The 25,318-nt window shown below is 44.6% G+C and overlaps 1 long non-coding RNA gene across 1 annotated transcript in view; it reads right to left on the reverse strand.

The window, feature by feature from the left end:
• LOC113958798 overlaps positions 1–25,318 on the reverse strand; it is a 175,284-nt gene that overhangs the window by 52,659 nt on the left and 97,307 nt on the right. The window lies entirely within an intron of this gene.

The raw sequence follows: 25,318 nt of genomic DNA on the forward strand, positions 1-25,318 counted from the left end.
GTGAGGAAAAGACAGGAAAAGCTAGCTAAAAAAACAGTAAAGCTACTAGATGCCCTTATCAATGATTGCAGATAAAAAATATAATTAATAAATATGACAAAGATTATTTCCTCATAACCTTGGATGAGTAAGGTCTTAAGTATAGTTTTCCTGTGCCATTTTATGTATAACACTAAGGTTTATTAAAAAAAGCTAAGCACTAGGTGTCTCAGTCTGATGGGACTGGAATGTTTGCTAAAGAGGATGAGTTATGAGATAGACCAAACTTCTCTCTCTCAGCAATTGTAAATTCAAAATTAAGGGGCTTTAATTGAGGAAGTGTGCAAAAAACCAGAAGAAATAACAACCCTTTATTAAAAGATATATGTATGTTGGCAAAAACAGTAACAAAACACAAAAAAACCAGTCAACAATCCTAGAAAAAAAACCAACAAAACAAAAAAAAAAAGTCTAAATGAATACTTCTCTGTCCTTTAGCGCAGTCCTAATCGTGGTCTGCAGGGGGCCCTGTTGGATTGCTGGAGGTGTAGGACCTGCAGTTCTCTGTCGTGGTCTGCAGGGGGCGCTGTTGGGCTCTGGTGATCACCACACGGGGAGAGGGGTCTGGGGGGTTGGTCTCGGGTCACAGGAGGAGCCGAAAAGAAGATAGGGGACCCTCCTCTCCCCCAATGGAAGGAAAGGGGTAAGGAAAAGCAGTTTGCCCCCCAACAGGACTCACTGTGGTTCTCAGTTGATGGCGCCGCAAAAAAACTCACACCAGGTCCGGGCTGGAGACAAAAGACAGCTCGCAGGCAAGCTGAAGCCAGCAGTCAGGGCTGACCAGGACAGGAAACCAAACAAAAAGGCTTCCAGGTCTTCTCTCCAAATGCCCCAAACACAGACCCTGTCTCCGTCCTCAAAAGAGGACCCAACTATCTGCCCCTCTCCCCTCTGAACAGAACCAGCCACCCCCTCTCTCCCCAGCCTCTCTGATGGTCCATCAGCGAGGAATGCAGTCTGGCGAGCTAGTTCCTTTGTAAGGCTAATTACCTCCCTTCCCCCTTCCCTATTCGAAACTCTGTTTCTCTTACAGGGAAACAGGGAAAGGAAAATTCCTCTCTCAGATTTATAACCTATAACACTAGGTCTTCAGAATGTATATATAAAGAAGTAGATATGTCTGAGGTACTATTTTACATCAACACAGAATGTCGTTTGTCTTCCTGATTTTAAGATACAGAATTAAATTCAAAGCTAAGGTTAAAAGCAAGAAAGAAAACCCTACCTTATCACCTTCTTCAATCTGACATATTTCCCCTTTGTTTGCAGGGTTAAAGATTTGAATTTTTTTACCGCTGACTGAATCATGCCACTTGTTGTTTATAAATATCTGCAAAGGAAGAAATAATATTAGCAACATATATTGCTGTTATTATTTATTTTAGGCTGGCGGGGCTTCCCGTGCCTCGTGACCGGGTCCCCCGGGCTGCCGGGAGCCTTTCCCGCGCTCCGGGGGCGGGACCCCCTGCTGGGGGGGTTTCCCGTGCCTCGTGACCGGGGCCCCCGGGCTACCGGGAACCTTTCCCGCGCGGTTGTGCCCCCGGGCGTGATGATCAAAAACTCCATTGTTCCTAAACTCGAAAATCTGCCGACAGGTCACTCTGACCGCATTATCTCCCTACGCCTTCCACTAAACAACAAGCAACATGTTGTCATCTTTAGTATATATGCCCCAACACTCCAAGTTGACCCTGCTGAAAAAGATAAATTTTACACTGACCTGCACCTCCTTACCCAAAAGGTTCCTGCAGACGATAAGATCATTATCCTTGGTGATTTCAACGCCAGAGTAGGCAAGAATTTTGAAACCTGGAAAGGAATATTAGGCAAGCATGGTGTTGGAAACTGCAACGATAATGGTCGACTTCTGCTAGAATTCTGTGCAGAGCAACAACTCACCGTCACTAATACTATCTTTCAGCAGAAAGATAGTCTGAAGACAACCCGGATGCACCCCCGTTCTAAGCATTGGCACCTCATCGATTATGTCTTGGTGCACAGAGAGATGCCCATGATGTCCACCATACCCGCGTGATGCCCAGCGCAGAATCCTAAACAGACCATCGGCTTGTGCGCTGTAAACTCAATTTCAAGCTCAAATTCAAACCAAAAAGGGGCAACATCCCAAGGAGAAGACTCCAAGTTAACAATCTCCAATCAACCACAGTAAGAGACAGTTTCCAGGCAAACCTTCAAACTAAGTTCGAAAACATTCCCACAGCTTCTGCAGATTCCTCTCCTGAAACAATCTGGCACCATATTAAAAACAGCATCCTGCAATCCTCTGAAGAATCCTTAGGGTTCTCCCTCAAGAAGAACAAGGACTGGTTTGACGAAAACAACCAAGCAATCCAAGACTTGTTGAGGAAGAAGAGAACCGCCCACCAAGCACACCTTGCACTGCCATCCTGTCACGCAAGAAAAACAACCTTTTGTCTTGCATGCAACAAGCTCCAACAGAAACTCCGTGACATCCAGAACAAGTGGTGGATCGATCTAGCTGAAAAAACTCAATTATGCGCAGATACAGGTGATCACAAAGGTTTCTATGAGGCCTTGAAAACAACATACGAGCCTACATACCAGGTACAAAGCCCTCTACTCAGCACTGATGGTCAAACCCTTCTAACAGATAAAACCTCCATTCTGAATCGATGGTCTGAACACTTTCAGACTCTTTTCAGTACCAACCGTGTAGTCCAAGATTCAGCAATTCAGTCTATCACACAACAACCAGTAAAATATGAATTGGATACTGCCCCCACTTTAGGAGAAACCCTCAAGACCATACAGCAGGTGAAAATCGGCAAGGCAACTGGGGTTGATGGAATTCCACCTGAAGTCTGGAAACATGGGGGCCTTGCACTCCACACCAAATTTCACGAGTTTGTGGTGCGCTGTTGGGAGCTCGGTGAACTACTATCAGACCTTCGTGAAAAAGTCATCATCACTTTGTATAAGAAGAAAGGTATTAAATCAGATTGCTCAAACTATCGTGGTATTACTCTGCTCTCCATTGCTGGCAAAATCCTGGCAAGAATACTCTTGAACAGACTAATACCCACTATAGCAGAAGGAATTCTTCCTGAAAGTCAGTGTGGTTTCAGAGCCAACAGGAGCACCACAGACATGGTATTTGTCCTCAGACAACTGCAAGAGAAGTGTAGGGAACAGAACAAAGGTCTCTATGTAACCTTTGTTGACCTCACCAAGGCTTTTGATACTGTGAGCAGAAAAGGTCTGTGGCAGATTTTGGAACATTTAGGTTGTCCCCCCAAGTTCCTTAAAATGATCATCTCACTCCATGAGGATCAGCATGACCAAGTCAGATATGGCAACACACTTTCTGAGCCCTTTTTAATTAAGAATGGTGTGAAACAAGGCTGCGTTCTTGCTCCAACCCTATTCACTGTCTTCTTTAGTATGATGCTCCAAAGGGCCACAGCAGACCTCAATGATCAGGACGGTATCTACATTCGATATCATACTGATGGAAGTCTATTCAATCTAAGGCGACTGAAGGCCCACACCAAGACCTTAAACCATCTTGTCCGGGAACTGCTTTATGCTGATGACGCCGCCCTTGTTGCCCACACAGAAGCAGCCCTGCAGCGTTTAACATCCTACTTTGCAGACACTGCTGAGCTCTTTGGGCTGGAAGTCAGCTTAAAGAAGACAGAGGTCCTCCATCAACCTGCACCTCAGGAAGTCCCCCATCATCCCCACATCACCATTGGCCAATCAGAGCTCAAATCAGTCCAACAGTTTAATTACCTCGGTAACCTCATCTCCTCAGACGGTAAGATCGACGGAAAGATAGACAACAGGTTAGCAAAGGCATATAGTGCTTTTGGAAAACTCCACAAAAGAGTATGGTGTAATAAACACTTGAAGAAAAGCACCAAGATCAGTGTTTACAAAGCCATAGTGTTGTCTACTCTCTTATATGGTTCCGAATCATGGGTCATCTACCGCCACCACCTGTGTCTCCTAGAACGCTTCCATCAACGCTGCCTCCGTACAATCCTTAACATCCGCTGGTCAGATTATGTGACCAATACATCTGTACTAGAGCAAGCAACTGTCACAAGTATTGAGACCATGTTGTTGAGAACGCAGCTGTGATGGGCAGGGCACGTCTCAAGGATGAAGGACCACTGCCTCCCTAAGATCTTGCTTTATGGTGAACTTGCCACTGGCTGCCGCAAGAGAGGAGCCCCAAAGAAAAGATACAAGGACTCCCTGAAACAACATCTCAACCTTGGCCTTATTGATCACCATAATTGGTCTACTCTGGCATCAAATCAGGAGGCCTGGAGACACGCCATCTATAACGCAACTGTCTCCTTCGAGAACACATGCAGGATCACTCTCGAGGAAAAAAGGCAACGCAGAAAGAACCGTGTCTTGCAGAATACACCATCTAAGGAGTCTTTCTGCTGTGCCTTTTGCAATCGGATATGTCTGTCACGTATTGGCCTCATAAACCACCAGCGTGCCTGTAGCAAATGTGGATAGTGCCTTCCCAAATCTTCGTTCGCGAAACCTAGCCATGATGATTTATTTTAATTTAAAAATCTATTGCTCATAACTGAGAACTTTCTGATAGATACCTAAATTCCAAATGGAATATCTATTTCTTCATTCTTCTGAAAGATAAGTGAACATATATGCAGTTAACAAGGAACAATTTTTTAAAAATAGCATTCTTTGGAGACAAACCACTTTCTCCACAAGATATTTTCCCTTTGTCTTATATTATGAAAAGACACTGGGGTCCTTCCCCTCTCAAACTGAAGTCTATGAAGTACAGGTGAAGTACAGTCCTATCTGAAAAATGACCTACCTAAAAATATCTGTCTTATCTATGCTCACAGTATTGGTAACTGTGACCTTTCTGTTACATGCCCCTACAGAAATAAACCAAAGACTTGGGTTTAGTAGATGTAGTACATGTAGTATTCATCCAAAATGTAATCCCAGCAAAAAATAACCAATGATATATTATTCTGAAATGAAAGTCGTGACTAAAAACTCCACAGTCCTTTGAATGAAACAAGGAAAGGAACATTTACAGAGAGGGTAATCAGGCATTGGAATGGGTTGCCCAGGGAGGTGGTGGATTCTCCGTCCCTGGAGGTTTTTAAGATAAGACTGGATGTGGCACTTAGTGCCATGGTATAGCAACCACAGCGGTAGTGGATCAAGGGTTGAACTTGATGATCTCAGAGGTCCCTTCCAACCCGATTCTATGATTCTATGATTTAAACAGTGTAAAGGGTGTAGAATCCCAGAAGGGGCTAACGTGTATGTCCAACACCGATAGCTGGATGGCTGTGGAGCCAACCAAGGATCACTGGTAATAACAACCAACTATTGTTGGTAATAACACACTGTAAGAAAGAGCAAGATGTGGCTGGAAAAGGGGTCATATGAAGGTAGGGCAGTACTTTTCTGGGACAAACATCCTTATTCTAGTTCCTGGACATAAGCACAACACAGCACAGCACAAGTGCAGGAATGAGGCCAAGAAGTGGGCATGGACTGTAGGGGGGATCAAGACCAACTGTCACATGAAAGGGGGGGGTTACCCAACCCTTAAAGAGGGGAGATTTTCTTGACCCTCAGTAATTTATTTGTCTGTCAGTGCCCTAGGGAAGTCAAGACCCTTACACCTGACCAACCTGTCAGCATCCTGTAAGGGGGGAACCCTTCACCAACAGATTCACAGGATCAGAGGGTGATTTGACTGCCCTTTTTGGGGGGACTGCGTCATGGCATGGAGACCCCTCAACAGGTCCTGTAAAAGTGTTATCTGCCCCTGGCAACTGCTAGCACCTTATAAAGGACTCTAACAGTTTACGGAATAACACTCTTTATTAATACAAATTGCGACAGGTTCATAAGGTTCGTAGGTTATCGGTGATAGTGTCTGACTGCAAAAACATATTTAAAGCAGTCTACTAATACTACAAAGCAAGCACAAACATGAACTGTAATACAAAGCAATGTACAAATATACTACAGAGCAAGCACAAGTTCTAGTCCTAAAAGTAGAATTCACTGTGCATAGAATAAGGTTCTTACCGAGTAGACCTCCTTATCGGGGGGGGAGGCAGGTTCAGCCTGTCAACGATCCCAACAGTTTCAGTGGAGTCTTCCTCCAATTTCTTCTGATTTCCAACTTACTTTTACATTATTTCTTTAAGTTTAGGTGGATCTTGAGTGACTTTAGTCATAAGTACTAACCTTTGTGGAGCATGTCAACTGTGTTCCATCCAGGGAGCAGCAACTGCATTTTACCCTCTAATTTTTAGTCTCCTCTAATTTTTAACCCTATCCATTGTTCCACACCAACCAAAACCCTCAAAACCCTCCGACCCATTTCCAGAAAGGTCTGAAAGAATGGACTGCACATGATAATTAATTTACATAGAAAATGAGAAACCTATTATAAGAATTGATAGATGCAGGTTAATCAAGATGGTCATTAACCACAACTACAGTGTGAAGAAAAGATTTATTCCATTATTTGCTGGCAGACAAGGACATTACACTGCTAGGAAGCAGCGGGCAGAAAAACTGCACAAGGGGACCGTTCCTGGTCTCTACATAAAAACAGACCTGGCGCATGCACATTACTTCAAGGCTTTGTTCTCCCCTGTGCTTTTATGGTCTCTGTCTTGCCCAGCAGGGTCCTCAAGCATGTCTGTGAGAAAGTGTTATCTCTTCATAGGAATCCTACTTCTCAAAACAGGCAGAGGATAAACATCAGTAGGTGTCTTGGTTTATTGACAATGTGTCCCAGGAGGCAGGACCTCTAATGGAACAGAAACCTCTCCCCCTAAATTACGAATTTTTTTGAAATTATGAGGTATTCTACTGGGCTCACCACACGCTCCCTTGACCTGCAACCATGAAGAATAGGAGGGCTCCTGACCAGTACGGGAACAGCAAAAACTGGGGTGCAGGGTAGTTCCAGGGAAGCAGCAACTGGGGACTCCCTCTCAGCTGCAGAACCAGGAACCAAAGATAGTGAGTTCCCATCGGGCCAACAGCTTTATTCTCTTAAGTTCTCACAGTATTTTTCCAGGCAGGACCCTTTCTTCCTTCCCTGCCTATCCCCCACCCTGGGGGTGTCCCAGAAATTTAACTAAACCATAATATTATCCACCCCAAATTTTTTCATTCCATCATACTACATTGGATTTGATCTTTCCAACTATACACATGCATAGATTACTCCAATTATATACACATTTACAAATATATACATACAGGCACAGTGTTATGGACAGTTTACCCAAATATTAGGTCCCCTGGAGGTATACATCGTATTTCTCCATCTTTCTGCATCACCCACCAAGTGCAACCCAATCCTTGAGCAAAAAGAATCCCATGAATGGGTTTGTTTTTGCTTGAGGCAGGACTAATCCAAACCGTTTTTCCTAACATATCTCGCAGGTGTACTATGAAGACTTCATCTACAGTGTGAAGGGGCTCTGATTGGGCAGGGTTGGCTCGATTGATGGAGCCTCTAGTGTTGACTAACCAAGTAGCCTTTGCTAAATGCTGATCCCAATGCTTGAAAGTCCCCCTGCCCAATGCCTTCAAAATAGTTTTCAGCACTCCATTACACCGTTCAACCTTCCCAGTGGCTGGTGCATGATACGGCATATGATACATCCACTCAATACCATGCTCCTTAGCTCAAGTGGCAACTAGACTATTCTTGAAATGAGTCCCATTTTCTGACCGAATTTGTTCTAGGGTGCCATTTCACCACAGGACTTGTTTTTCAAGGCCCAGGATGCTGTTCCAGGGAGTAGTGTGAGCCACAGAGTACGTTTCCAACCATTCAGTGGTTGCTTCCACCATGGTGAACACATAGCGCTTACCTTGGTGAGTTGTGATGTAATCAATCTGCCAGGTCTCTCCATATCCATATCTGCCAGACCAATATTCTCGCCTTCAGGTCAATATGTAATTATTTCCAAGATTCATGTTCCTGATTCTGGCGTGATGCATGATCAAGGCAATCCACTTACTCTATGTTACGTCAGTGGCATGATGCATGGAAGGAACCTTTCCCTTGAACATCCACCCCAGCACTGGTAGTCAGGGTGCCAGGAGAAGCTGTGCTTCCATGCCAATCACTTCTGAGGCAGCTTGAACTCCTTCATAGACTGCTAGAATCTCCTCTGTTGGGGAGTGTAGTTGGCCTCAGACCCTCGGTAGCTTTGGCTCCAGAATCCAAGTGGTCGACCTCAGTTGTCCCCAGGCACCTTCTACCAGAGGCTTCAAGAAGGACCATTGTCCCTGGCTGCAGAATGGAGCACATTCTTCACCTCTGGTCCTGTCCTGACTGACCCAAGGGCTACAGCATGAGCAATCTCCTGTTTAATCTAATCAAAGTCTTGTTGCTGTTCAGGGTCCCAATGGAAATCGTTCTTTTTGCATGTTATGAAGTAGAGAGGATTTACAATCTGTCTGTATTCTGGGATGCGCATCCTCCAGAAATCTAATGCACCCAGGAAAGTTTGCGTTTCCTTCTTACTGGTTGGTGGAGACATTGCTGTGATTTTATTGATGACTTCTGTTGGGACCTGATGATGTCCGTCCTGCCACTTTATTCCCAGGAACTGTATTTCTTGGACAGGTCCCCTGACCTTACTCTGATGGTAAACCCAGCTTTTAGGAGAATCTGGATTATCTTCTCTCCTTTCTCAAAGACTTCTTCTGCCATGTTCCCCATACAATGATGTCATTGATGTACTGCAGGTGTTCTGGAGACTCACCCTTCTCTAGTGCAGCCTGGATCAGTCCATGGCAGATGGTGGGACTGTGTTTCCACCCCTGGAGCAGTCGGTTCCAGGTGTACTGCACGCCCCTCCAGGTGAAAGCAAACTGTGGCCTACACTCTACTGCTAAGGTAATGGAGAAAAATGCATTAGCAATGTCAATGGTGGCACCTCTTCACTGCCTTGGACTCCAGTTCATACTGAAACTCCAGCATGTCTAGCACAGTGGCACTCAACAATGGTGTAACTTCATTCAATCCATGATAGTCCACTGCCAATCTCCACTCTCCATTAGGTTTACACACAGGTCAAATGGGACTGTTGAAGGGTGAGCATTCCTTGGCTCTCCAGCTCATGGATCATCTTATGAATGGGGATCACAGAGTCTCGGTTTATGCGGTATTGCCAACGATATACTGCTGCAGTGGTGATTGGCACCTGCTGTTCCTCAACTGTTAGCGGTCCCACAACAGAAGGGTTCTCTGACAGGCTAGGCAACACATTCAAATGTTTAATACCTTCTGTCTCTACAGCAGCTATCCCAAATGCCCATGGGTGGCCTTTTGGATCTTTGAAATACCCATTCTTTAGGTAATCAATACCCAGGATACATGTGGTGTCTGGACCAGTTACAATGGGGTGTCTCTGTCACTCCTTCCCCATCAAGTTCACTTCAACTTCCACCACTGTAGGGATAGTTTGATTTTCAGAAGAATTTGTAACGGGAAAGCTAGGAACTCAGTTTTTGCTTGGAAGGTTTTCTGCCTAAATGGTAACTCTTTCTCAAAGGCGATTTCAATGTGTTCTCCCGCTCTGCATATAAAGAGAAGTTCTCAACCTCTCTCTCTGATATGCGCGAGGAGAGAGATAGCCCTAACAGACATGTACAGAGGTCTTGGGAAGGCAGGGGAGAAACAGAGAGGATAAAGAGGCCCTGAGAGGGCGAGAACTTGCCTTTTTTCCCTGGGGGTTCGGTGTGCAGCATCATTAAGAAATGGTCCTTGCATCTGAAATAAATCTTTTTTAATCCTTCCACTGCCTTGGCATTCTTGGGAAGAATACTTGTGTATGTTTTACCTTACATTTTGGCATAGAATTGGCAATTCCCCAGAGTAACCATGCAGTGGTTGTGGACGAAACGAGAACCAGGCCTAAAAGGGTTAATTGAGATATCTCGACCTGCTAAGAAAGCTCCCCCACAATACCTGTTTTGTTGCTAAGAACTGTTCTGTTCTGTTCACTGGACCTAAACCTAGAAGAATGCCAGAAACAGTATACAATGAACCTAGGGGTAATAAATTAGGATAAGGTAGACATTTGAATAGGAGAAAAAGGTTTGGAGCCAAGGCTTTCTGCAAGTTTCAGTAGTTAGGACAAGAACAATGGAAAGGTAAGAAGGTCAGAATGAGGAAGATGAGAAGACAACCCCCGATTTGGGGAGGAAGGCCGGAACAGCCCCTGAAATTCAGTGCCAAGAGAAGCACCGCCCTAAGCTCCGCCTAGGCTCTGCCTATCATTAATATGTATAGATAGATGTTGTAATCCTATGAATATGTAAGTAATCATATATGTAAAACTGTATAAAAACCTTGATTTTGTGTAGTGTCTTCAAGTAAGTTTGTGCAGGGCGACCTGCATCACTCCCAACATTGTATAATAAATACCTTGATGTTCAAAGACATAAAGTCTCTGAGCAATTCTTCATTCCGAGTTTTTTGGTATCAATTTGGCGAGCCAGGTAGGAGACTTCTCTGCCTGGTTGCAGAATCCTTCGAAGTTTGGGACCCCCTTGGCGAGCCCCAGATAAGTTTACCTGGTGGGACTCCCTTCTTCCGTGGCTTCTTGCGGGGGTGGACAAAGAACTCGCTGCCTATTGATAAAGGTATTTATATTTGGGTTGGTATTGGAGTTCCCATAAGACAGTGCCTCCCGCAGGGTGCCGTGCAACAGGTGAAACTCCTGAGTTGGTACTTGGGTGGTATTTTGATAAGGTGAGGATTGATCCCTTGTTTTGCATGATTGTATTTATGGTATTAGTTCTCTTAAATTCATAACCATCCTATGAACTGGGATTTGGGCGCTGTTATTGTGTTAATAGTTTTGTGTGTGTTTATTGTCATTTTGTGTTGTCTTACTTGTTTTCAGAAAAGTTATTGTATACCTGATATACCTTGCTTACCTTAAAACATCCAGGAGCACATTGTTAAAGGTATTATCACGCTAAGAATATTGCTGTATGGGAGGAAGTGCTAAGCAGTTAACTATAAGCATACCGCATCAAGTAAGACCTAGAATTAAAATCTGTTCCTTTTGTAACTGTAATAGATGTAATAACTATATTCTGGGGCCTGGAGGAACTCAAAAGATAAGACTGAGTGTATACAGTGCAGGCAATCAAAAGTTGGAAAATATCTGGTAGGTAAAACATCTGACACATTTTGTGGAAAAGGGTTACATCTAGTGGATCTCATGAAGTTCTTTTGGATATTCTGGAAGATCTTAAGATTCCAGAGAGAACAAGAAGAGCAAAAAGAAGAAGTAATTAAGGAAATTGAAAAATTCCAAATTAAGTTAACACAGGAAATAGAAGAACGGGGATTTGATCAAGAAATCATACAAGGTGTTAGGAATTGGGAATTTTTAGATGAAACTGTGAAGCTGGTGCAGAAACAAGTGGTGTACCTGGGATATGAAGTATCTGGGAGACAACGTTCTCTGGAAACAGCAAGAAAGGAAACCATCTGCCAGACACCTAAACCATAGACAGTGAGAGACCTTTGAGCCTTTCTGGGAGTGCCAGGTTGGTGTCATTTATGCCGTAACCACCACTACTGAGGTAGTCGAATCAAATCCTTTGCCCACAGGAACCTCGACCCAGAAAACAGAACTGATAACTCTCATTTGAGCTTTAGAATTGGCAGAAGGAAAACAAATTAACATCTGGACTGACTCCAAAATATGCTCATGGAGCAATTTGGAAAGAAAGAGGACTTTTAACTGCTCAAGGAAAAGTTGTGAAATATGCTGAAGAAATTCTACAATTACTAGAAGCTGTACAACTCCCCTCTCAGGTGGCAATTATGCACTGCCAAGGACACCTGAAAGGTAACACTGTCCCAGAAATAGGAAACAGGAAAGTTAATGCAGAAGCAATTTTAGCTGCTGCAAGAGGTAAAGAACTACCAGTAGCAGTCCTAGTGCCAGAAAAACTAGACACAGATCAACAGGTAAAATATCAATTATAAATAAATATATGAAAATGGAAGTAATCTGTTAGACAGTGGGTGGGGTCAACTAAAAACAGGTCAGTTAGTATTACTAGAAAAATTAGTGTGGCAATTTGTAAAAGTAGAACATGATAAAACTCATCGAGGCTTGGACCCACTCTATCAGCATTTAAGGACCAGAGTGGCACAACCATAATAAAGCAAGTCACATCCCAATGTGAACTCTGTCTGAAAAAAAAATAAAAATAACCCAAGTACTGGAACAAAAGTCCACCAAGGGGCGATAAGCAAAAAGCATTTCCTAAGTGAAATTTGGCAAATTGATTTCTCTGAACTTCCAAGAAAAGGGGGGTTTTGTCATCTCTTGGTTTTGACTGACAAATTTTCTGGATGGTCTGAGGCTTTCCCATGTAGAATAAATGAATCAAAAGAAGCTGTTAAAGTCTTGTTGAACGAAATTATACCACAGTTTGGAGTGCCTAAGAGCATCTCTTCAGATAGAGGTTCACACTTTCATGCACAAATTGTACAAGCAATAAGTAAAGTGATAAAATCAATTGGCAACTGCATACGCCCTACAGACCCCAAGCAAGTGGGCAAGTAGAAAAGATGAACCGTCTCATTAAACAGCAAATCGCTAAAATCTGTCTAGAAACAAATCTGTATTGGTACCAAGCTTTACCTATTGCTTTAATTCGAATAAGAATCAAACCAAGGTCTAAAGAAAATCTAAGTCCATTTGAAATTCTATATGGTAGACCTTATGGAATGAACAGTATTAACAGTGAAGCTTTAGATCAGATAGGTAATCAATATATTTTTTTAACTGTTATAACTGTGGGGAAACAATTGAATAAGAATTCTGCTGTTGTATTAGAAAAATCAATCTAAGCAACCTGATTGTAAACTGCATCCATTTACTCCTGGTGATTGGGTATATGTTACAAATTTTTCAGGAGATCCCCTACAAGAAAAGTGGAATGGACCCTTCCAGGTGTTGTTGACCACGTTCACAGCAGTCCAGATAAAAGAACAACCCATCTGGATTCATTAGTCTCCAGTCAAGAGGGCTCCTGAGAAACCATGGACTTCAGAGTCTCCAGGACCAACTACCCTCAGACTTACTCGACTCTGGTCATTGGAATTTTGATAAGTATGATGACTTTGATTCAAGTTACTACTGCAGAGTGACCATGGTCTGACGCTCATATTGGATACTCTAGCAGTGCTGGAAGTGGTCTCTACACTGATGACCATGAAAGGTCCTATGTAAATTCGACTGTATATGTTCTGCACAACGAGTCATACAAACAACAGGACTGGAAATTGATTCAAAGCATTCCAGATAGCAAAACAATTGATACCTTGATAGGGAAACCTGGGGATGTCATATAAATAGGGTGCAGAAGTGTTAACGTATCAGTTCAAGAAACAGACCAGATTCAGATAACTATAAGACCTGCAGACCCCCAGGAATTTTTAGTTAATACTATTAAAGAAACCACTTGTAGATCCCCACCATGCGAGACCAAACTAAAATTAGACCAGACAGCTTTGGTTTTATGTTTGTGGGCTGGAGTGAGAAGAAATAAAGCGCAGTGTGAGCTCAGGTTAGTGTTAAACCAAACAATTTCGGTTATGTGTTTGTGGACCAGGAGAAATAAAACTCTATCGAAATTATTTGTAATAGAACTTGAAGAAAGCATAACTACTAAATCTCCAGGTGAGACAACTTCACAACCTACAAGTCCTTCCCCAAATTGTAATAACATACACAATTTAACTTTTGCTACACCTTACGTAATTAGGTAATCAAATGAGCAGAAGTTATTGTTAGATCCCACCTACTCACTGAAAAGAATCCAAATAAACATCCAAGCAAATATATCTCACCTACAAAAATACTGTCAACCCTATATTCAGCAGAGCCTCAAAGGCTGGAATGCATGGTTGGCAACCAGATCCCATCATAATAGAGTTCGAAGAGATGTAGCTGGATGGTTTGGCACAGGATTAGGTGTACTAAACACTATAGACCATGAAGTACTGGTAAATAAGCTAAGTGCCGTCACTTCTGATCTAGGAAAACTCAAAGTTCCCTTAAGATCATCCTTGCTCACTTTAGCAGAAACACAATCATTGGCAGTCAAATTGTTGACATTAGTAGTGATGCTGTAAGGTCCATTTGGTTTTTCTTATTTTCCTAATTTTATAAGTTTTATAAGTAGTTAAGTAGTAAAAGTAGGTTTTAGAAGCTGCAACCCTTATTCCCTCACCCTTTAGCACAAGTAGTTTACACATTCCTCAACCCTCTTACCCCATTCTATGTCCCCCATATCAATTCTACCCCTGAATTCCAGTAGATGTTTAGTCTTTTGTCAAGGCAAGGCCTATGCTGTTTAGAGAACACTCATATCTTAGCCTGAACCACAGAACACAGTCAAGAACTGGGTGACCATGTACCCTTTGTGCTCTGAAGATGGTGAAGGTGATGAAGAAGTGGTCCCGAAAAGCCCCCAGACCCAATTCCCAGGAGGTGGGCCAGGGGGTGGACCAGAGTAAAGGCTACGGGATGGACAAAACTTGGATTGGTCAGGCAGTATTATAAATTGTAACACCTGAACATGACCTGCAAGCACGTCTTGTGGCATCTATGCCTAGGCAGAAATTAAACCCTTTTCTTATCTCACCCTCAATTAACTGCTCTGGAGTTTTTTTCCTTAGCTCTTAATAGGCATCAGTAGCTAACCACACTGTGGAAGATTTTATCAAAATTGCCGACTATACTGGTGGCATTAGCAGGTTTGCACTTGCTATCCAATGCATCCAGACTCAGCAGTAGGTACAATCTGTAACTGCAAGAATACTAAGAGAAGGAACTTCAGGAATACTATCCCAAGAAATAAGAGAAATAATAGCCAGAAACAGTTCTATTACTCAATTTGAGAAAAATCACCAGGCATAGTGGCAGTTAGTAAACTTCACTTACAATTCACATGAGCATATTGAAGCTTACGTACTCACTATCAGTGCAGTCAAGGAAAAGACTATCTTTCCTGTTTTGACATTAGGAGCTATACACCAGAACGTTATTGTCAGACCCATAGGCCATAATGTTTGGGCAAGTTATGATCACACCACATGCAGTCAATCAGTACAGAGGCATGTATTCCTAAGGGACAGTTGGGATATATCTGTGAAAATGCTGTAGTAGAAAATGAAGATTTATGCTTAAATACTGAAGACAGTGTATGTACTTTTGAGATGTTTCCCCATGCCAAGACCCAATCACAAGTCTATTATGTAAGAAATGGATGTGCATGTGTTAGGACTTTTTGTGTTAATTTTACCATTGATAATTGTCATGAAGTAGCAAATGGTACTAATTTTTGTGTGTGCAATTTTACTTGAATCAGAGGTTGTGATTTTGATTACACTGTTCCTGTAACTACTAGACAACTAATTGAATCTGATTATATGCTGTACCATGATGTACCGAGATTGCAAATAGGCATGGATATCGATCTTTTCAAGGCAATGCTTAGACATCCTGACATAGAGAAAATGGTCCAAGAAGTAAACAGAACAACTCAGCGTATGCTCTGGCAAGTGAAACATGACACTGAAAGTATAAAAACTATCCTAACTAAAGTGGAACAAGTGGGGGAACATCATTGGTGGGTCATCTTTACAGGGTATTCCCCCCATGGCAACACAGGTGTTTCATTATTTGATATATCCTATATTGGTCCTAGTAGTAGCAATAATTCTACTATCCTTCTTAAACATTTGTCTGTGGTACAGACTAAGTATCATAATCAAAAGGATGCAGATAATATGGGCAATGATGAAAATCTACCAAAACTCTTTGCTATTGAAACTTGAGGAAAGAATTTGCAAGTCATAAGAAAAGGGGAGGATTGAAATGAGAACCAGGCCTAAAAGAGTTAATTGAGATATCTCGACCTGGGAAGAAAGTTCCCCCCCAATACCTGTTCTGTTGAAGAATGCTAGAAACAGTATGCAATGAACCTAGGGTAATAAATTAGGATAAGGTAGACATTTGAATAGGAGAAAAAGGTTTGGAACCAAGGTTTTCTGCAAGCTTCAGTAGTTAGGACAAGAACAATGGAAAGGTAAGAAGGTCAGAATGAGGAAGATGAGATTTGGGGAGGAAGACCAGAACAGCCCCCAAAATTCAGTGCCAAGAGAAGCACCACCCTAAGCTCTGCCTAGACTCCGTTGATGCCTCAGAGTTTTTTTATTTTTTAATTTTTATAGACTTTAGAAGTAGATATCTAGTGGACGTAGATTTTAATGTATCAGTATTTCCAGTAGAAGTAACTACAGCAGCACATAACTCAGGTATCATTTCCACACTGAGGTCTCTACCAGCATAATTAACATGCATTCTTTTACTGTCTCTCTGTATTATATCTTTTACCAGTATTTTCCAGTAAAAGTAACGACAGTAGCTTAATGGTTGCACATACCAAACCCCGTCCCATATCAATCTCTCAAAATTCCATTAACTGTTTAGTCTTCTTTTCAAGGTAGAATTGCAGAAAACACCTTAAGGCCTGCACCCCAGGATGTAAACATAGGCAAAAGTGACCTTTAAACCTGGAACTTTGGAGGGCCTCCAAGGACTCAACGTGCTCCGAGGAGGATGAAGATGATGAAAGAGGGGTCCCAAACTCCCCCAGACTCAAATCCTGAGGGGGTGTGCCAGGGGGCATAACTGGGCAGAACCGGGGGCTGGTTGAAAGGGGATTGGATGGACATCATTATAAAATCATAGAACCTGTGTCCGAACGCATGTGTGGGGTATGTATTCCTGGGACCTGGAGGCTCATTAAAGCTTCTGCTCTTCTTATCTCCTATACTAAATTGATCTGGAGTCTTTTTTCTCCTCAGTGTTTTAGGCAACAGTTTGGCTCTTCCCAAAGGTGGAAACCTGGAACTGAGATTTCTTCACATCGGTCCTCAGAACCACACACGGAGGTAATATAAGAGAGCAGCTGCTTTGGGTAATTTTGTTAGCAGTTGCAAAGGGGGGGGTTTCCCCAGAAATTGGGAATATGGTGGGCTGGGATGTTAGGCTAGACTTGGACCCAGTTGTTGCAAGAGTCGGTGTTTTCCCAGTCTGTGGGTAAAAAATGTTTCACCTGGACGGGCAGTTTGACTGTCCCTTGTGGTTTCAGTAAAGGCAAGCAGAGGGTGGTAACTCAGGGGTTTCATGTTGGTCGGGCATGGTCAGAGGGGAGGGATGCCTCTCCTGGTGTTAAAATACTCTGTTCTTGCCTGAGGCTGGTGGTGGTACTCGGAGAAGGAGCTTGCATGGTGTTCCTGAGGCCATGAGTTCAAATTAAAGCACCAGAAAGTTTTTTCCCCTGCCTGCTACTTGCCATCATATGGGTTGTATGCAATCTAGGGAGAAGGAGATTCCCAAAGAGTCTCCTCTAGCTTTGGTTTTGCGGCACTGGAGACATTTAACTGGCCCTGAAACATCTTTAAAAAAGCAGGAGTTGTGTAGGCTGCCTGTAAATATATGAACTACTCCAAGAGGAGGTTTGGTTCTTTTGAAATAAATACAGTGTTACAGCTTATTTCAATCCTTCATAAGGAGGAACGGTGGAACGAATTAGTGTATGTCAAATCGGTTTTGGTTTTTGGCAGAATATAAGAAGAATAAAATCTCATGTCCTAGTTAGAACAACTGGGACCGATTCATCATTGGATGGGTGTAGTCCAAAACTGTGTATTCTATAGCCCTCCATACCATTTCCCAGAAACTGTTGTCAGTAGAGGTCTGCGAGGTGGCACCCCCCATTGTTCCTGTCCTCATGCCCTTTTGTGGAATTCCCTGACTGAGCACCCTCACACCCTTCTATGGAATTCCCCACTGTGAGGGAAGCATTGAGCATCCTTTTATGGAATTCCCCGCTCTAAGGGAGGGACTAAGCATTCCTGTCTGAGCTGGAGAATATATAAACCTGGAGTTTCAGAACATTTCCACCTCTCGTAGGATCCAGAGGAGGACTGTAGCTCACCGCTCTCAGCCAGACTGCAGCTTACCGCTCTCAGCCGGACTGAGACCACCACCCTCAACTGAACTGCAATCACCACTTTGGACGGACTGCAGCAGTTCTCCCACCAGTAGGTTTTTCCCCTCTCCCTTTGTTTTGGACTAAGGGGGGGCCCAGGGAGCACCGTTTTGTTTGTGCCCTGGGGTACTGGGTTGTACATTTGGACTTTGTGGGTTAGGGCCGGTTGTTTGTCCATGTGGTTGTACTTATTGCATTATTTTATTAGATTGTTATTCTGATTTGTAATCTCTCTTTTGAGTTGGGTTGGTTTCCCCTGCTGGTTAACTTTTAAACCAGCACATTTTTGGCGCCCAACGTGGGGCAGAGTGAGAGAAGTCAGAATCACAATTTCATTTTAAGCATTTGTCTATTTGGATATAGAAACTCCCTGATCACCATGTTGTTTGATGCATTCACTTGGATGTTGTATCTGAGCATGTTCATATTTCCACAGATGGGGAACTATTTACCTGTTTTGATGTTCTCTTTAAAACCAGGGAGAGGGATCCAAATTGCTTTATTAGTATACTATATTTATGTCATCATAACATCAGAAGCAATGAGTTTCATTGTAAATGTGAATTCAGTCCTGTTTGCATGTCCTGGTTTGGGTTGCTACCTCTGGGGCCTCATTAAAAATCGCACCCAACCCTTTGGGGAAACAGGGGGGAATGGTTGTTTCCATCCTCTCACCTCCTTCTTCCCCTTCAGACCTGCTACAACAGTTTTTGAAAATATTGAGTTCCCTTTTGATGTTAAGGACAGCATAATGTTATTGTTAGTGTTGCTTTGTCTGCTCTGTTCTGTCTACACCATGTTTAGGGTCAGAACAGGACCTTCTAGGGAGGTTGTTTGGACGCCTGCCCTGGGACTGGATAATGCTGAGTGGCACGGGAAGTGGGAGGACATCGGTCAGTATTTGGAGAAGTTTTCTCCTCCAATGATCTGGAAATTCACCCCTGAACAACTGCAGGATCCTGTTAGAGTGATAAGATTAGTGAAGGAAAAACACTTTGGCAGTTCCAGAGATGGCCAGCTCACAGTAACCTGCTGGGACCTGTCCACTGCCTACCGGACACTACTTGACATGGTACAGCACTGTCAGGGGGAGGAGAGAAGGAGCAAATCCACAGGCACCACGTCCACCCAAACCACAACTGAGTCAGAGGGAGAAAGAAATGAATCAACCGGCACCATGTCCACACAAACCATCGAGGAGCCAGAAGAACAACCGAAACCAATAGCAGTCGCCCCTGTCCAGAAAAGGAAATCAAAGACTAAATCAGTCCGTATAGCAAATGATGACGAAGAGGCAGGACCTTCACATCCACCGGAGGAGACAGAACCAGAAATAATCACTCGGTCCCTATCCCTGGGTGAGCTATGTGAGCTCCGGAGAGAGTTCACACGACAGGCAAATGAGTCCATTCTGACCTGGTTGCTCCGAATCTGGGATGCCGCAGCTAACGATACAATTCTAGATGGGAGTGAAGCCAGACAGCTGGGATCCCTGTCTCGAGATGTAGTCATTGATCAGGGGATTGGAAGGAGGCAGGAAACTCTCAGTCTCTGGCGGCGACTGTTGTCCAGTGTGAGGGAGAGATACCTTTGTAAGGAGGACCTCCACGTACAGCAAGGACAGTGGAACACGATGGAACAAGGTATCCGGTGCTTAAGAGAATTAGCTGTACTGGAGATAATCTTTTCAGAGGATGAAAGATTCCCTAAAAGTCCAGATGGTGTACAGTGCACATCCCAGATGTGGTTAAAGTTTGCACGACTCGGGCCAGAAATGTATTCCCGCTACTTAGCAACGCTGCAATGGAGGGAGGGAGAGGACTAGGTGGGTGCATTGGTTAGTAAATGCAGGATTTATGAAGACACTGTCACCGCCCCATTACAAGCCCACGTCTCATCTGTGGAAACCAAACTGACTGAACATGTCCGAAGCCTGGAAAAGAAGATTGAAGAGGGACACCAGAAGTTAAGAGAAGAAATTAAGGAAGGGATCTTCCATATCGCACCAGGACAAACAAGAGTCTCTGCTATTAGGAGTCAGGGTCCCCCAGCTAAGGAGAGAGGGCACACTCCACGTGGCAATCTATGGTTTTACCTCCATGAGCATGGAGAAGATATGAGGAAGTGGGATGGGAAACCCACCTCTTCCTTAGCAGCCCAGGTACGTGAACTGAAAAGAGGAACAAGTGCCACAAGGAACTCTTCAAGGGTAAATGCTGCTCCAGTCTCTCGTGGGCAAGACTCCAGACGGTACAGGAATGATGATACGTCTGATCCTCTTGAAGGTGCCTCCAGGTCATACTCACAAGAAGAGCACAATGAGTACCATGACCAGGACTAGGGGTGCCCTGCCTCTAGCCAGGTAGAGGAGAGGGACAATCGAGTCTATTGGATAGTGTGGATTTGGTGGCCTGGCACATCAGAACCACAAAGATATAAGGCCTTAGTGGACACCAGCGCACAATGTACTTTAATGCCATCAAGATACGTAGGGGCAGAATCCATCTCCATTTCTGGGGTAACAGGGGGATCCCAACAGCTGACTGTACTGGAAGCTGAAGTGAACCTGACTGGGAAGGAATGGCACAGACACCCCATCGTGACTGGTCCAGAGACCCCGTGCATCCTTGGCATAGATTACCTGAGGAGTGGGTATTTCAAAGACCCAAAAGGACTTTGTTGGGCTTTTGGCATAGCTACTGTGGAGACAGAGGAAATTAGACAGTTGAACACCTTGCCTGGTCTCTCAGAGGACCCCTCTGCTGTGGGACCGCTGAAGGTTGAAGAACAATTGGTACCGATAACCACAGCAACAGTGCACCGTCAGCAATACCGCACCGACCGAGACTCTGTGACTCCTATACATAAGATGACCTGGAGACCCAGGGGGTGGTCAGCAAGACTCGCTCACCCTTTAATAGCCCTATATGACCAGTACCTAAGTCCAATGGAGAGTGGAGGCTGACAGTGGACTACCGTGGACTCAATGAAGTCACACCACCCCGAGTGCTGTTGTGTCGGACATGCTGGAGCTCCAGTACGAACTGGAGTCCAAGGTAGCCAAGTGGTATGCCACCACTGACATTGCCAATGCCTTTTTCTCCATTTTTTTGGTAGCGGAGTGCAGGCCACAATTTACTTTCACTTGGAGGTGTGTGCAGTACACCTGGAATCGACTGCCTCAGGGGTGGAAACACAGTCCCACCATTTGCCATGGACTGATCCAGACTGCACTGGAAAAGGGTGAGGCTCCAGAACATCTACAGTACATTGATGACATCATTGCATGGGGGAACACTGCAGAGGAAGTCTTCGAGAAAGGAGAGAAGATAATCCAGATTCTCCTAAGAGCTGGTTTTGCCATTAAACGAAGTAAGGTCAAGGGACCTGCTCAGGAAATTCAGTTCCTAGGAGTGAAGTGGCAAGATGGACGCCGCCTAATTCCAAGGGAGGTGATTAACAAAATAACAACCATGTCCCCACCAACCAGCAAGAAGGAAACACAGGTTTTCCTAGGCGCCGTGGGCTTTTGGAGGATGCATATCCCCGAGTACAGTCAGATTGTAAGCCCTCTCTACCTTGTGACATGGAAGAAAAATGATTTCCAGTGGGGCCCTTAACCATAACAATTCTTTGAACAAATTAAACAGGAGACTGCCCATGCAGTAGCCCTTGGGCCGGTAAGGACAGGACAGGATGTGAAGAACGTGCTCTACACTGCAACCGGGAAGAATGACCTTTCCTGGAGCCTCTGGCAGAAGGTGCCTAAGGAGACCCGAGGACGACCACTGGGATTCTGGAGTCGGGGATACAAAGGATCTGAAGCCAACTATACACCAACTGAGAAAGAGATCCTGGTTGCTTATGAAGGAATTCGAGCTGCCTCAGAAGTGATCGGCACCGAAGCGCAGCTCCTCCTGGCACCCCGACTACCAGTGCTGGGTTGGATGTTCAAGGCAAGAGTTCCTTCTACACATCACGCCACCGATGCCACATGGAGTAAGTGGATCCCTCTGATCACACAGCGAACCCGCATAGGGAATCCTAATCGCCCTGGGATTCTGGAAATTATCACCAATTGGTCCGAAGGTGAGCGTTTCACTATCCTCTGAAGAAGAGGAGCAGGTGACACGGGCTGAGGAGGTCCCACCATATGACAAGTTACCAGCAGATGAAAGGCGATATGCTCTCTTCATGGATGGCTCCTGTCGCATTGTAGGGACAAACCGAAAATGGAAGGCAGTTGTATGGAGTCCCACACGGTGAGTTGCAGAAGCGACCGAAGGACAAGGCGGGTCAAGTCAGTTTGCAGAGCTTAAAGCCGTTCAGTTGGCTTTGGATATAACTGAACGAGAGAAGTGACCAAGACTCTGTCTCTACACTGACTCATGGATGGTGGTCAATGCTCTGTGGGGATGACTGGAGCGATGGAAAAAGGTCAACTGGCAGGGCCAAGGGAAACCCATCTGGGCGGCAGAGATGTGACAGGACATTGTTGGTCGGGTAGAGAAGCTGAGTGTGAAAGTCGGTAACGTAGATGCTCATGTATGCAAGAAACAGGCTAATGAGGAGCATCGTAACAACGAACAGGTGGACCGAGCTGCCAGGATTAAAGTCTCTCAGGTAGATCTGGATTGGCAGTACAAAGGAGAATTATTTCTGGTTCGATGGGCCCATGACGCCTCCGGTCACCAGGGGAGAGATGCAACATACAGATGGGCTCGTGACCGAGGGGTGGACTTAACCAAGGACATTGTCTCACAGGTCATCCATGACTGTGAGACATGTGCTGTCATCAAGCAGGCCAAGCGGGTGAAGCCTCTATGGTATGGTGGACGGTGGTCGAAATACAGGTATGGGGAAACCTGGTAAGTTGACTACATCACGCTCCTCAAAACCCACCAAGGCAAGTGCTACGTACTGATCATGGTAGAAGGAAATACTGGATGACTGGAGACATACCCCGTGCCTCATGCCACTGCCCGAAATACCATCCTGGGCCTTGAAAAACAAGTCCTGTGGCGACACGGCACCCCGGAGAGAATTGAGTCTGATAATGGGACCCATTTCAAGAATGGTCTCATAGACACCTGGGCCAAAGAGCACGGCATTGAGTGGGTGTATCATATCCCCTACCATGTGCCAGCGGCTGGAAAAGTTGAGCGGTGCAACGGACTGCTGAAAACCACCCTGAAGGCACTGTGTGGGAAGACTCTCAAACACTGGGTGCTGCATTTAGCAAAGACCACCTGGTTGGTCAACACCCGAGACTCCATCAATCGAGTTGGCCCTGCCCAATCAGAACCTTTGCATACTGTAGATGGAGATAAAGTCCCCGTGGTGCATATGAGAGGAATGTTAGGGAAGACTGTTTGGATTAGTCCCACCTCAAGCAAGGGTAAACCCATCCGAGGGATTGTTTTTGCTCAAGGACCTGGTTTCACCTGGTGGGTAATGCAAAAAGATGGGGAGACACGTTGTGTACCACAAGGGGACCTAATTTTGAGTGAGAATGGTCTGTGATATTTCATTGTATATATATATATAAGTGTATATAGTTTTAAGGAGACATAGTTTTTTAGGGGGTTAATTTGGGCATGACATGGATGGCGTAGAATAAGGGGTGGATAATGTCCTAGTTAGAACAGCTGGGACCGATTCATCATTGGATGGGTGTAGCCCAAAACTGTGTATTCTATAGCCCTCCATGCCATTTCCCAGAAACTGTTGTCAGTAGAGGTCTGCGAGGTGCCCCCCCCCCCCATGCTCCTGTCCTCATGCCCTTTTGTGGAATTCCCTGACTGAGCACCCTCACACCCTTTTATGGAATTCCTCACTCTGAGGGAAGGACTGAACATCCTTTTATGGAATTCCCCACTTTGGGGGAGGGGCTAAGCATTGCTACCTGAGCTGGAGAATATATAAACCTGGAGTTTCAGAACATTTCCACCCCTCGTGGGATCCAGAGGAGGACTGCAGCTCACCGCTCTCCGTCAGACTGCAGCTTACTGCTCTCAACCGGACTGAGACCACCACCCTCAACTGAACTGCAATCACCACTTTGGCCGGACTGCAGCAACTCTCCCACCAGTAGGTTTTTCCCCTCTCCCTTTGCTTTGGACTCAGGGGGAGCCCAGGGAACACCGTTTTGTTTGTACCCTGGGGTGTTGAGTTGTACATTTGGGCTTTGTGGGTTAGGGCCGCTTGCTTGTCCGTGTTGTCATACTCATTGTATTATTTTATTAAATTGTTATTCTGATTTGTAATCTCTCTTTTGAGTTGGGTTGGTTTCCCCTGCTGGTTAACTTTTAAACCAGCACACCTCAGTAGAGGCGGAGTTCTCAGAAATGACTTTAGAGAAAGGAAAGAGGAAAAGTCGGGGTGAGCGGGATCCCGTCAGCCAAATTTATCTTAAAAACCCGGAAGATGAGGACTTGGATCTTCTAATGGCCCCCGATTTGCGAGGGGCCAGCCCGGGAGCCCCGGGAGTTGCTGTGGGCCCGGGCGCAGGTGCATTGTGCGTGGATCCTGTCAGAGCGGCGGCTCCTCCAGCTGCCGCCCCTGGAGCGGTCGCAGTCGGGGCAAGGCATAATAAGTGTCTTTGTTAGTTCTATGTCAGGACTAAATGCAATACTTGTGATTCGGCTTTACATTTTATTTGCAGTGTTTCAAGTATAGACAAATTAACTAGTTGCACGACATACAGTGACTGAGGTATTACTGTCGTCAAGCTCGCAGATACACATAGAGGCATTTTTGGCCTGTCACGAAGTAAAAGCAGCAGAGGGCAGGACCAGGTTAACCACAAGAAGATCGTTCTACCCCGCTGTCGGCTGCAACCCAATAGACATGGGGAGTGGAAGTATATGCTATACTGGACCTCTACTCGCCTCAGTGTGCTCCAGCTAGTAGTCATTGCCGATGACCATTGCTCAAAGTGTCACCAAAATGCATACTATGAGACAGGTGTGATAACCACCTTTATGACATATGAGTAAGTGAATGAAGTTTGTTATAATGAAAAGGAATTGGAAACCTGTACAGTAGTGTCATGGTTTGAGATAGCCCAAAATCTAATTCCCTAGCTCCATTCCCCATCCCACATCTCAACCTAATGTGAGATGGGTTTTTCCAGACAAAACAC

The sequence above is a fragment of the Corapipo altera genome, unplaced genomic scaffold (genome assembly GCF_003945725.1).
Source record: "Corapipo altera isolate COAL_440 unplaced genomic scaffold, ASM394572v1 61242, whole genome shotgun sequence".
NCBI classification, from domain to species: domain Eukaryota; kingdom Metazoa; phylum Chordata; class Aves; order Passeriformes; family Pipridae; genus Corapipo; species Corapipo altera.